Below are 13,027 nucleotides of genomic sequence, written 5' to 3'. Positions count from 1 at the left end.
GGGGTCATCCAAAGTTTAGAACAATACATCAGTTACATCTACAGTGGGTTCATTAATTTTCGTGGATACCAATTTTCGTGTATTAAGGTCAAATTATATTTTCGAGGATATTTAATTTCGTGCTTTTACAAAAGTCAGCATTCATAGAGAATCTTAACATAATGGGACGTCTAAATTCCTGGTTCAAACGTAGCCACGAAATTCCCGAAAAATTGGTAACTTACGAATAATAATTAAACCACAGTTGAATGTTACTACTTGGGTTAGAAGATATTTAAGGAGTAGTCCGTGATAAAAAAGATAAAGGTATTAGGTAAATGACATATATGTTATGAAAAATGTCTAAATTTAAATTTCCCGTAGTTTTTCATGGAATTTTGAACTTTTTTCAGCTCTAATTCAAAATTTTGCACATTGACCTATACTTTTCTATTAATAATATCGTAGAATAAAGTCTTGTGAATAATTTCTGAATTGTTTTAAAAATTTCTTGTTATTTTATAAAGGTTAAATCAAAGGTTTCATTTGGATGTCATTCTCTTTCCCGTACTTTTTTGTTTATTTTTTATTACGGGAAAAACACATTGACTATATGCCTTGAATGCACAATTTTTGCAGAAAATAAAATAAAGGTATATTTTTATTGATATTAAAATATATTTACATTTGTATGAATTGTTGTTATAATCAAACTTCAATGCAGATGTTCCAATTCTTTGAAAATACCGGATTTTGCAATACTGACATTATGAGTGACCATAAATGCCATCCTTACGAAAAATAAGCGCATTGAACTATATTTTTTTTCATTTTTCCACTCCAAAATGAAAGGAGTTTTAAAAAAACACAACAGGAAAACTTTCTTGTTATTTTGAATTTCAGTAGCGAACCTCCTTAAAGGGGATAAATTAAGGGTCACCAGTTTGGAGGTTTACATTAGTGTGTGTAATTACTAATGATTTCATTAGGAATATATGGCTGTTTAAATGTGTAGTAGAAACATTTTCAAAAGTAAATTTTGAAAATTTCATTGTAATTTATTATATAATTTTTCAGCTCTGATAACATTTAAAAACGTTTGAAAACATGGGGTTTCGTAAACAGCACACACATGATTATCTTCTTTTCGTGTAATTCCAGAGTATTCGAAATATTATTAGCGTGATAATGTTGACCATCTTTTGGGTTATAAGATAATTCACCAGATTAAAATAAGATTTCGTCGCAAAGAAGGAGATGCATGTAAAGCAGGGGACGATCATTGTTATATTCTAGCATCATTGCACTACAGTCGGATGAATTCGTCAGATTGTAAAGACATACGATAGTACTTGAGGCGATGCAGATACTCCTATTTACTTTACAACCAAACACGACCTTGTACTGTGAAACCAATGCTTTACATGGACATACGTTTTGTGGTATCCAACATTCTAATAAATGTCACTGAACGCAAACCACAATCAGTCAACCAAACAGCACCCTTATTTTTCTCTGCTTCATATTTCACAAAAAAATGTTTGTAAATTTTGATTTATTGGAAGAATAATTTGTTCTTCTGTCACCAAGGAAGTTTTAAATCAGTTAATTACTATCTCAAATACAAAGTAGAGTACAGACGTTTTAAAGTTTCACTAGAAAAAATTGTACATACATACAAACTTTCCAAAATTTTACAAAATGCTTAATTTTAGTAAATGCCTGCATCATTATATATATATAACAAGTCTAAAAGGGTACATCAAAATATAACAATAAAATGAACAAATTTGAAATATTTCGGATAACAGAAATCTTACATCAGTATGATCATGATGTAATATATATATATTTATAAATAACTATTGCTATCGCTTCACCATGCAGTTCAAAGAGCGATAATCCTGGAATCAAATGTATTCGTATGAAATTATTCCCACGTTCTACATGGTTAAAGGAACATAAGCTACGAATTAAAAAAAAAAAAAAAAAATTTGTATAGCAAAACATGTCATTCGTGTACTTTCGAATAGTTATAATCTTTCTAAAGTGGGTATAATCGTTTGATTGTGTGGGATGTATAAATACACAGTCACGGTCGGTCGAAATCAGGGCGTTAAATCTAATAACTCGTTAAACTAGTGTGTCATGTTCTTTTCTCGTTATGAAACCCCTGGAACAAGTCTTTCATAGGGGTCCGTACGTGGTCTGTTTCAAACATATTACTCTTTCTATTCTTCAGTGTAGTCCCATTTTGTATAACTTAACTACTAGTATAATATTGTTAATTGTTGTGGTTCAGAATATGTATGCTATAATTGCTATTGGACTATAAACAGAAATGGTCGTAATACTATTTGTTAAATTGTTTTTGTTCTTTATATGCATATACCATTCGCCACAGGACGTGAATCAATAAATGAATCGAGTTATCTATAAATATCCGATTATGCTTATGAAGTACACATTAGTTGATGTCACATTCGAGGAAAAGAAGACGGGATCGCGTTTAAGACAACTGTACAATATCCGTCGTCATCTTCAAAGCAAATGTTGTCGGTCGAGCTCTTTTCTGGATATACCTTCACCAGGAACCTGGTGCTAGAAGATATAAACATTTCATTATAGGTTTCGTGTGTTCAAAATGTTCTTCTTGGTTAATCTTCACCAGAAACGCTTAATAAAAAATGTAAATGCCATTTTGTATAAATATTTGAATAATTGATTGGAGCAGCATGCATTTCGTTAAAGACATAAAACCACAGCAAAAAAAAAAAACACCCAACATCTGACTTTGTAGTATAGGTTTTGCTCAATGTTGAAAGCCGTATGGTGACCTAAAATTGTTAACTTCAACGTCATTTAGTCTCTAGAGGAGATTTGTTTCATTGGAATTTATACCACAAATTCTTAATTTTATATCAATCCACCATGCTATCAGTTGCACCAACCAAGGGCTAGAAAAGAACATTTTAAAATGTTGATGCGTCCGAAATGCCAGTCTCCCACAGGATGTCTCGAGTTAGAACAATGAAAGCTATAGTGATGTGTTATCACGTTAAAACTTGAGGAGCTATATGAATAAACATGCGTCTTTCGTTATATTTGTTATGTTGTTGTTTAAAAGTTTTTAGTTGTTTGCCTTGTTGTGGAAATCCAGGTTTATCTTTTCACCGAATAGAATATTCATTTTATTATTGTGCGACTGTCATACAAGTGAAAGGTTAAGATAGCTATAAAACCAGGTTTAATCCACCATTTTCTACACAAGAAAAATGCATGTACTAAGTCAGAAATATGACAGTTGTGTTTGGGCTTCAGATTTTGTCATTTGATTAAGGACGCCCGTTTTTATGTTATTTTTCCTTTTTACATATAATTAAATTTCAGACTAGCGGTAACCTTTCCAATGCAAACAATTCAAGGTTTATCATTCATTTCATTACAAAGTTACACTGAAAATACTGGCCAAGATTTTAATTGTATGCTTTGTAACTCTTTTATAATTGACTGTCTTTCCAATGTTAGTTTCGAGCTGATACATCATATTAGATAGTTTGCCATGTATAGTATTTTATATAAAAAAGAATATGTGGTATGATTGCCAATGCAATGAAACTTTATGTATGTTTTTGAGTCAGATATTGGTAAATATCTGAATGAACTGAAAGAAAGTTTTGAATTTCCCATTGAAATCTGCTAGATTTTTTTTTTTAGTTATTATTGGCTCTGAAATATCTGTAAGTAACTGCGAGTAATCCCAGATCTGTACTTAGTGTCTTTTTATTGTTGGGATGCATAAGTACCCGTCCAGTCCTAGTCTAACTTTAATATCAATTTTGCTAGTAAAGAGTAAGCCCGAAGTGTGAAGAATTACAATATCAATATACCAATGTTTATTCTTCGAGGAAAGTCTGAAGTTTAAAAAAATGGCAATATCAATGATAATTCTAAGAAATGTAGTCAGGAGTTTGAAAAGTTTTAAATATGCATGTATTAACTTATACTCTTAGAAGATAGTCTGGAATTGAAGAGTTATAATTTAGTGTTTTTTTTGTACTTGGATGGGAGTCTGGAATTTGGTGAGTAACCGTACGTACCAGTATTTGAACTACTTTGAAGGTATTATGGAGTTCGAACAGTTAGAATAATAATGTTTGTCTGGAGTTTGAAGAGTTACCATATCAATTTTGAACTAAGATGGCAGTCTTGAGTACATTATTTTTTGTACTAAGAGGGGCATACTCAGTTGGAAATGTTGTCACTAAAATTCGTGTACTTATTATCTAAAGAATTGTAGATTGGTCTACTTCAAAACTTCCTATAAATGATAACAAGAAATCTATAATTATTTGTTATTGTTCCGAATAGGAAGTGGGTTCAATCGTATATTGTTGTAACAACAATGGCGACAAAAAAAGAAGAAAATATATAACAAGTCATGACAAAAAGATTCAAATGGATTTGAAGTTTGCTTGCGTATTGATATGAACATATATATAACTCTTGCGCATATGTGTTCGCACTATAAGTTTGTTTTCCATTATATTTCAGGAATAATTCATTACGATGTAGTAGCACATTAAGATTTGTTCAATTATGTTTCAAGGATATTTCAGTACGATGATGTAGTAGCCTCTTCTTCACTATCTGATGCCATCATCCCAACTTTCATTTGCTTCACTATATAGAAAAACACTTTTTTCCAAGCCGTCGAAGATTCTTTTGTGTACTTTTCTTTCAAATATGACTCAAGACCATAACTGAGAGCAGGCCATAGACGCTGAAAAAAAAATGACAAAGTCACATTCATCTGCATGTTATAAAAAGAATGAAATACCAATTAGATAATGTCACTGCTTTCTGTTAAATACTGCGCTGAAGTACGTCCATTATTCATTATTCATTTTTAATATTGAATAGTGAATAGTGAACTATTTCATTATTCATTATTGAATAATGAATAATGAACTATGAATAATGGACGTACTTCAGCGCGGTCTGTTTAATCATGTAAATGCTATTATAATACGTTTCATGGTATGAGAAATGAGAAATAAAAAAATGCATCAACAAAAAACAAACTTTGACGGTAACATATAGTTGTTAATTTCTGTATCATTTGGTCTCCTGTAGTGAGTTTTCTCAATGGAAATCATATCACATCTTCATTTGTATAATTGAACTACATTTACCTGATGTAAATATCGATGAAATCATTTATTTTTTATTTAAAAACACAATTTATATAAAGTTTGTTTCATTCGAGTTTGATTATTTAAAAAAAAAGTGATTAGTTTAAATGTATATTAACAAATTGTATGGGAATGGACTACGTACTTGTTTAGCCTCTAGCGTATAGGATATGATTTCATATAAGATTACGGAAAACAAATAATTATGTTGTTTAACTACGGAGCCCCTTAAGTGCCAAAGATGAAATTAAAAATCTTGTGCTCACAACTTTAAAACTTTTAAACTTGGCGCACAACTTTTAAACTTGTGCGCACAACTTTAAATCTTGTGCGCACAACTTTTCATCTTGTGCGCTCAACTTTTTAAAACTTGTGCGCACAACTTTTTTGAATTTGTGCGCACAACTTTTGGTACCTTGTGCGTGCAACTTTTGTAAACTTGTGCGTACAACTTTTTTAAACTTGTGAGCACAACTTTAAATCTTGTGCGCAAAACTTTAAACCTTGTGAGCACAACTTTAGTAAACTTGAACGTACGACTTTTTAAACTGTCCACATAACTGTCAGTCATATATATCTATAAACTTGCTTGCATTTACCAGTTAATCAAAAAAGGATGGACCTGGTTTTTACGTATATTATTTTGGGAATATATCATAAGGATATACATATACTGCATTTTCTGGCATTGTAGCTTATTCGCATATTTAAACTGTTAGCCGAAAGACCATTTTAGCTATTGTCATCAATAAGCGCCAGTCGTTAGAGCCGTGGTGTAGTGGTTAGCGCATCGGAATACTAACACAAAGGTTCCTAGTTTTATCCCCGTTCCGGGGAGAAAAATTCAGGGACAGAATTTTGGGCTCTCCCTAGACACCATTTGCGAGTATGGTCTTGAGAAACGATCATGATAGTCTGTTGGAAGGGTACGATAAATGGCTGACCCGTGTTAAGAGAGAGAAATGTCTCTTGCACGTAAAAGACACACATGTAGATTTCTAAAAAGAGCAGGCTAATGCCGTTACAAGGCAGCAAACGCACCTGCAAAGTGGAAAGGGATTAATATAAGTTGTAATAACTTGTTTCTCAATCCACTACACATAAATATGTTCAAACTAAGCAACTAATCGCCAGTCGTCCGCCCGTCCCCAATTCACATTTTAATTCTTTCCTCTGAAACCACTGGGCCAATTCGGACCGAACTTATTAGGGATAATCTTTGGTATATAGCAGGGGATTCGTGATTTTTTTCTCAAGTGGTGGTCAATAGGTCTGTGGGGTCTAAGAACTTGAGGTTAACTTAAAGTTTAAAAAAAGCTTAATAACCAGCAGTAATGCAGTCATATTGTCTGACTCATCAGAAAGCACGATGTTACAAGTTTGTATTAATGAAGGTCCGGATTCCAAGGGGTCCGAGCAACTGGGGTCCATAGTTAAACATTAGTTTTGATTTGATTTTTTTTTTTTAAAGTCTTGTACTTATGAACCAACAGTAGCAATGCAGTCATATTTTGCATGAAACATCAAAAGGATAGAAGATTCAATTTTGAACAAATGCAAAATATTTGCACACGAACCAGCAATGATGAGGCAGTCATGTTTTGCATGAAGCATTGATAGGACATACATATTCAAATTATACATAATCAATGCCTAGTAATCTTCGGGACCAGCATCTATAAGTAAAAAGTATAGAATATTCCTTTATGTACAAAAGCTTCAAAATATTCTTTAGAACCACCATTGATAATGCAGTCAAATCTTGAATGACTAAAATTGAGAATGGAAATGGGGAATATGTCAAAGAGACAAGAACCCGACCAAAGAGCAGAAGGCCACCAATGGGTCTTCAATGCAGCGAGAACATCCCGCACCTGGAGGTGGTCCTTAGCAGGCCCCTTAATAAAATTGTATACTAGTTCAGTGAAAATAGACTCCACACTTAACTCCAAAACATATAAATGAACTAAAATTTAAAAAAAAAAAACATACAAGACTAAAAAAGTCCCAAGTCAGGAGCCTGTAATTCAGTGGTTGTCGTTTGTTTATGTGTTACATATTTGTTTTTCGTTCATTTTTTTATATAAATAAGGCCGTTAGTTTTCTCGTTTGAATTGTTTTACATTGTCTTATCGGGAACCTTTTATAGCTGACTATGCGGTATGGGCTTTGCTCATTGTTGAAGGCCGTACGGTGACCTATAATTGTTAATGTCTGTGTCATTTTGGTCTTTTGTGGACAGTTGTCTCATTGACAATCATACCACATCTTCTTTTTTATATTAACAAAGGCCAGAGGCTCCTGACTTGGGATTAACGCAAATATGCGACGGGGTTAAACATGTTTTGTGATATCTCAACCCTCCCCCTAAACCTCTAGCCAAATATAGAATCTTGAACGAAGTATACAAATAGTATATACATATATATTATGAATAAATTGTATCTTTTCTGAGCTGCAAGCAGTGGAAGTCCGAAGATTAAAATAAGCTCTAATTGGAAAAAAGCTATTAAAATCCTCCATATAACAACGTTTTTGTCGAGATAATCTTTTTTAGTCCTTAATTTTGATATTACATGTTATATCTGTAAGCATAAATAATAAGCATATTAAGATGTCTGTGACGTTCTCTAACTGGCATATAAGGTATTGTATGAAGAAGGCCGTTAAGAGAATGTCATCGTCTCTGATGCTGAAAACGAAATAAATATGAAAGTTTTGCGACTGATACAATTGTTATATCGGCTTGTATACCTTACCACAAAATTGTTTTCATTTACCTGTGTATATTATTGTATATGGCGGCTTTTTATCAAGGTTTTTGTTGATTTGTTTATATTGTTTATCATCTCGCAGCGGTATACTACTGTTGCCTTTATTTATTCACCCCTTATTTTATGGATTTTGTATTTACATTGTATCATATATCAAATTTATGAGTTCAGTGTTTGTTCACTAGTGTTAATATGTCTTTTGATTGAGTTCAGCCATTTCAATTGATATTTTATAGTGTGTCTTTCTATGTTGTGATGTAACACTATTGTTTCAGATAAGGGTGAAGGTTGTTACCTATTAAAACGTGTTCGGTGTGAGCCAAGGCTCCGTGTTGAAGACAGTACTTTGACCTATAATGGTTTACTTTTACAAATTGTGACTTGAATGTAGAGTTGTCTCATAGACACTTAAACCACATCTTCATATATCTATTGTTAAGAACTGAAATTTAGAAATCAATGCGTACATTTATTTTTGCAATTCCTTGATAACTATCCAACATTTGCGGTTAATATTTTTATTGCGATTTCAGTAAATGTTATATAAAATAGTTACTGATAAAATCAAATGTTTTTATCAATGCGACAAACATCTTGTTGCATTATTCGCATTAATAAAATCATCGCAATAATTTCTAAATTTGCAGTACTTTATCAGTCCTGAACTTCGAGCATTCATCGTTAATATTTGGTTTGCTTGTCCTTCGGTACTGTCAATTGATGTTAGAGTACTTTTTTGAATTTTAAATTGAATACCAGTACATTCCGGTTAATTTGTACTGTTTCTGTGTGTGTGTGCGTGCGTTTTTTGTTTGTTTTGTTTTTACATGAAACCCTTGAACAAACTATTTTCACTCTTCCGCAAATAATTTGCGTCTGTCCCAATTCAGAAATTTGTGGTCATTGGCATGTAATTGTCTCTTTATATGTTGTTGTTGCTCGACATTTTTGCAGATTAATTGTTGCGTATGCCAATTTATCCACTTGTATATTTTGCTGGAGATATATTTTTTTAAGGCTCGTCATATGTTAAATGGTTTCCAACTTTATTGGAGATCAAGTGTGAACTCCAGATGTCTAGTTTCTTAGGGAATGCATGTTGTCTTTTTGACATCACTACATATTCCTTCTCCTTCATTTTCATTTAAAGATAAAAATGAAATAAACACAATGTGTTTACGTGTCAAAATATTTCTGGAAGAACAAGAAGGGGTTAATGAGCCAAAAACAGTCTTTTAGGTCGTTTTTTTTGACTGTCGACTAAAGGAGGTGTCGAAAAAATAAACTGTTTGACAAATGGGGAAGTCGGACTTGTGGACTGTCGGAATACAGCTACGCACCCTTCTCATCTCACAAAACAACCAGCAAATAAACAATAAAAAAATGTGGTATGATTGCCAATGAGACAACTCTCCACAAGAGACAAAATGACACAGAAATTAACAACTATAGGTCACCGTACGGCCTTCAACAATAAGCAAAGCCCATACCGCATAGTCAGCTATAAAAGGCCCCCAAAATTGATACTTATCGCCCAAACTACTTCAAACAGATGTAGATTTACCGAGTCTCTAGCTGTTTAGGTGTGTGTGCCTGTAATCATGTAATAACTCATTGGCGTGCGTTGGTAGTCATTAAACCATTTCTTTCAGTTATAAAATTATCACATCAATGAAATAACGCAACCAATTATTCATTAGAAATAACACATTATGATTAAATAATCAGCCTCAAAATGCCCTTGTTATCATATAATCATGCAATCAAAACCCCTAACACAGTTCCGTATCATTATAGACATACATCAAGTATTCCGTCTTGAACTTGCATTGCAGTGAGACCGTTGAAAGAATCACTGTGACTTTGAGATGAAGAACAGCAATAAAACTGCTGTTCCGTTGCTTTGGGCTTTGTCCAGTGTATGAAGAAATTTTGTGTCATGAATTTATACACCATATGCATTGTTTCTTATTACCCAAACAATTATTGACGACAGACCTACACATTAATACTATAATAAATCAAATACTTGCACCAGAATAGACATTGAGGAAATATGTAAGTTGGGCGCCCAAGATTAAAAAAGTTGTACGCACAAGATTAAAAAAGTTGTGCGCATAAGTTTAAAAAAGTTGTGCGCACAAGATTAAAAATTGTGCGCACTAGAATAAAAGTTGTGTGCACAAGTTTAAAAGCTGTGCGCTCAAGATTTAAAGTTGTGCGCACAAGTTTAAAAGTTGTGCGCACAAGATTTCAAGTTGTGCGCACATGATTTAAAGTGCGCACACGATTTAAAGTCGCGCGCACAAATATTCAAAATTTCATCTTTGGTACTTAAGGGGCTCCGTATATAACGTCTTTTAAAAACACCAATGTGTAACTTGATTCACATGGAGTCTCATACATGTACGTGTTACCTTCGTCGATACACGTTAAGGTAAATTTTTCCTTCTACGTGAACAATTTTTCAAAACGCATAACGATTGCGCGAAATTTACAGGTTGAAAAGTTACTACGTATGAGCGAATTAATCAAAATTTTCTTACAAAATATAACTAAAAATTCGTCAACTTATATTGAAAAGTGGTTTAAACACGGCCATGAGATAGTCAGATCTTCCAGCGGAGAGAGTTTAGTACAGTTTTGTAGATGATTTAATGTCAAATGGTACAGCGAACGAAAGCTGCAAACTATTCGCTAAATAATGAGTTGAAAAAAAACGTCACCATTGAGACGATTATATAACGCCAAGAAGGAGGACGACTATTCACAATCAAAGCACAAAAACGTACCAACAATTGCAAAGAGGTTTTTTTTCAATGTGAGGACTTACATATATTGTTCCAGTCGAAATTACACACTGTGCGTTATGTTAATTGAGATTGATTTATCTTAATTACAAATTTTGACATGGTCCTGTACTTTCAGTTACGAACAAGAATAGCTGAAGTGAGTAATTTGTGTGGTATATTATATTTGTCGTCTGCATGATGTTTTATCACATTATAGCGGGGTTGTTGTTTGTATCAGACTTACCAATATAATTTTGGATTTTACATTACGCTTAACATGCTGACGGCCCACTTCTAGAAGGACGGAATTCAAGGCCTCTGATTCGTCTAGACTTTCAATAGCTGCAGCTAAACTGTGCATTACAATTGTCGCATGTTTCCTTAGCATTTCTATATCTGTCCCAAGTTCTAGTTCATTTTGGTCATTTATCCGAACAATTTTAGGAAACAGTACCTTCAACTTCGGTTGAACTTCAAAAAACCTGTAAATATATACGAACCATGTTACATGCTAATGCCAAGTTTTATTTATACCAAGAACAAAGTCTACATTATATTTGTGATGGAAAGTTATTGAAAATATGAGATGCAAACTGATATCTATCGAAATTTCGGTAGCAGAAGAAAAGAATCCTACGGAGACCCGCTAGGGACATGCAAAGAAAAAAAAATATATGGTGAGCACAACTTAAATATATTGTGCGCACAAAATAATATATAGTGCGGACGAAATAATATATTGTGCGCACAATATAATATACTCTGCGCACCAAAATAATATGGTGTGTGCCCAAAATTCGGAAAACAGTTTTCACTTGACCATGACTTCATTTTATGGATCATTGAACAAGGATAAAAGTTCGTGGTTTAGTCGAAATCTCAGATACCAAATGCAATAATTCTTCAATATTTAGTTGTATGGAACGACTTGAATGTCCACTCGACAGGTGTCATCTGACCTTGACCTCATTTTCGAAGAGAAGTGGTCCGGCAAAGTAATTTTTTGGTGTTTTGGTGTATTTCTCGGATACTATAAGCATTTAGTTAGATTTATTTGGTGAATGCAATGTAATGTTTGTATGGTGTAAAAGAGGGAAGAAAGATAACAGAAGGACAGTCAAACTCATAAATCGAAAATAAACTGACAAGGCCATGGCTAAAAATGAAAAAGACAAACAGACAAACAATAGTACACATGACACAACATAGAAAAATAAAGTATAAACAACACAAACCCCTCCAAAAACTAGGGGTGATCCCAGGTGCTCCGGAAGGGTAAGCAGATCCTGCTGCACATGTGGCACCTCAGTGTCGTGTTCCTCATGTTATAACAAATGCGGTAAGTAGTCTTATTCGGTATTTAACATTCATGAAAGGGGTGGGGATTTGTAGTTACGACGTAAGGAACATATCCGACAACCAACTCGTGATGGCGTCCGTAAAATTTACGAAGGGATGATTTCAACTTTACCATCTGGAACTCTAGGTTTAATAGCTTCCTTGTGAGTAGCAACCCTCTATCAAGAAAATCATGATAGGAAATACAAGCACGGGAATATCGTGTCAATTGGGAGATATATACCCCATATACAGGTGCTGCTGGAATGTTGCTACTTAGAAATGGAAAGTTCACAATTGGAAAGCTTAAAATAATCTCTTTTGTCGTAAAATTTTGTTTTCAACCGACCCTTATTGTCAATTTCTAATTGTAAGTCAAGATATGAGGCCGACTTAACTGTATCTGTTTTATCTTTTATCTCTAGTTCGATGGGATAGATGCGTTCAACATAGTCGCCAAATTTTGAATTATTTAGTGAGAGAACATCATTTATAGTGGAAAGTAAAGGATATTGCTAACTTTTTATCTTTCTTCCTAAGAAGTTCCTGTATGAGGTCAGCCTCATAATAATAAAGAAACAAGTCGGCAAGAAGAGGTACACAATTGGTTCCAATTGGAATGCCGACTGTCTGTTGAAAAACGCGTCCTCCGAACGTAACAAATAAGTTGTCAATAAAGAAATCAATCATTTTGATAATGTCATTTTCAAGTTATTGTCTATCTTGTAGTAATATTAATCTGACCTTGATTTTATATTCATGGTTCAGAACTCTATTTGTTTTATGGAATGATTGTAATGTATATATACTTGTCTGGTCGGTATCATCTGACCTTGACTTTATTTTCATGGTTTATTGGTCAATGTTAAATGTCTCAGAATTGGTCTATTTTTCAGATACGATAATAGAGGTAAAGTTAAACTGTATTTAATGTACAACAATAATTATA

General features: G+C 33.3%; 1 long non-coding RNA gene across 1 annotated transcript in view; it reads right to left on the bottom strand.

Moving 5' to 3' along the window:
- Nucleotides 1–4,320: 4,320 nt before the first annotated feature.
- The window catches only part of LOC143067488 (uncharacterized), a 49,333-nt gene continuing 40,626 nt past the window's right edge, over nt 4,321–13,027 (bottom strand). The window contains exons 2-3 of the long non-coding RNA XR_012975957.1: nt 10,985–11,222; nt 4,321–4,762 (exon numbers count right to left, since the gene is read on the bottom strand). This is a non-coding gene — a long non-coding RNA (uncharacterized LOC143067488). The remainder of the gene's footprint in view (nt 4,763–10,984; nt 11,223–13,027) is intronic.

Source organism: Mytilus galloprovincialis, chromosome 3 (assembly GCF_965363235.1).
Source record: "Mytilus galloprovincialis chromosome 3, xbMytGall1.hap1.1, whole genome shotgun sequence".
Lineage (NCBI taxonomy): Eukaryota > Metazoa > Mollusca > Bivalvia > Mytilida > Mytilidae > Mytilus > Mytilus galloprovincialis.
This window is presented reverse-complemented; position numbering and strand designations above follow the sequence as displayed.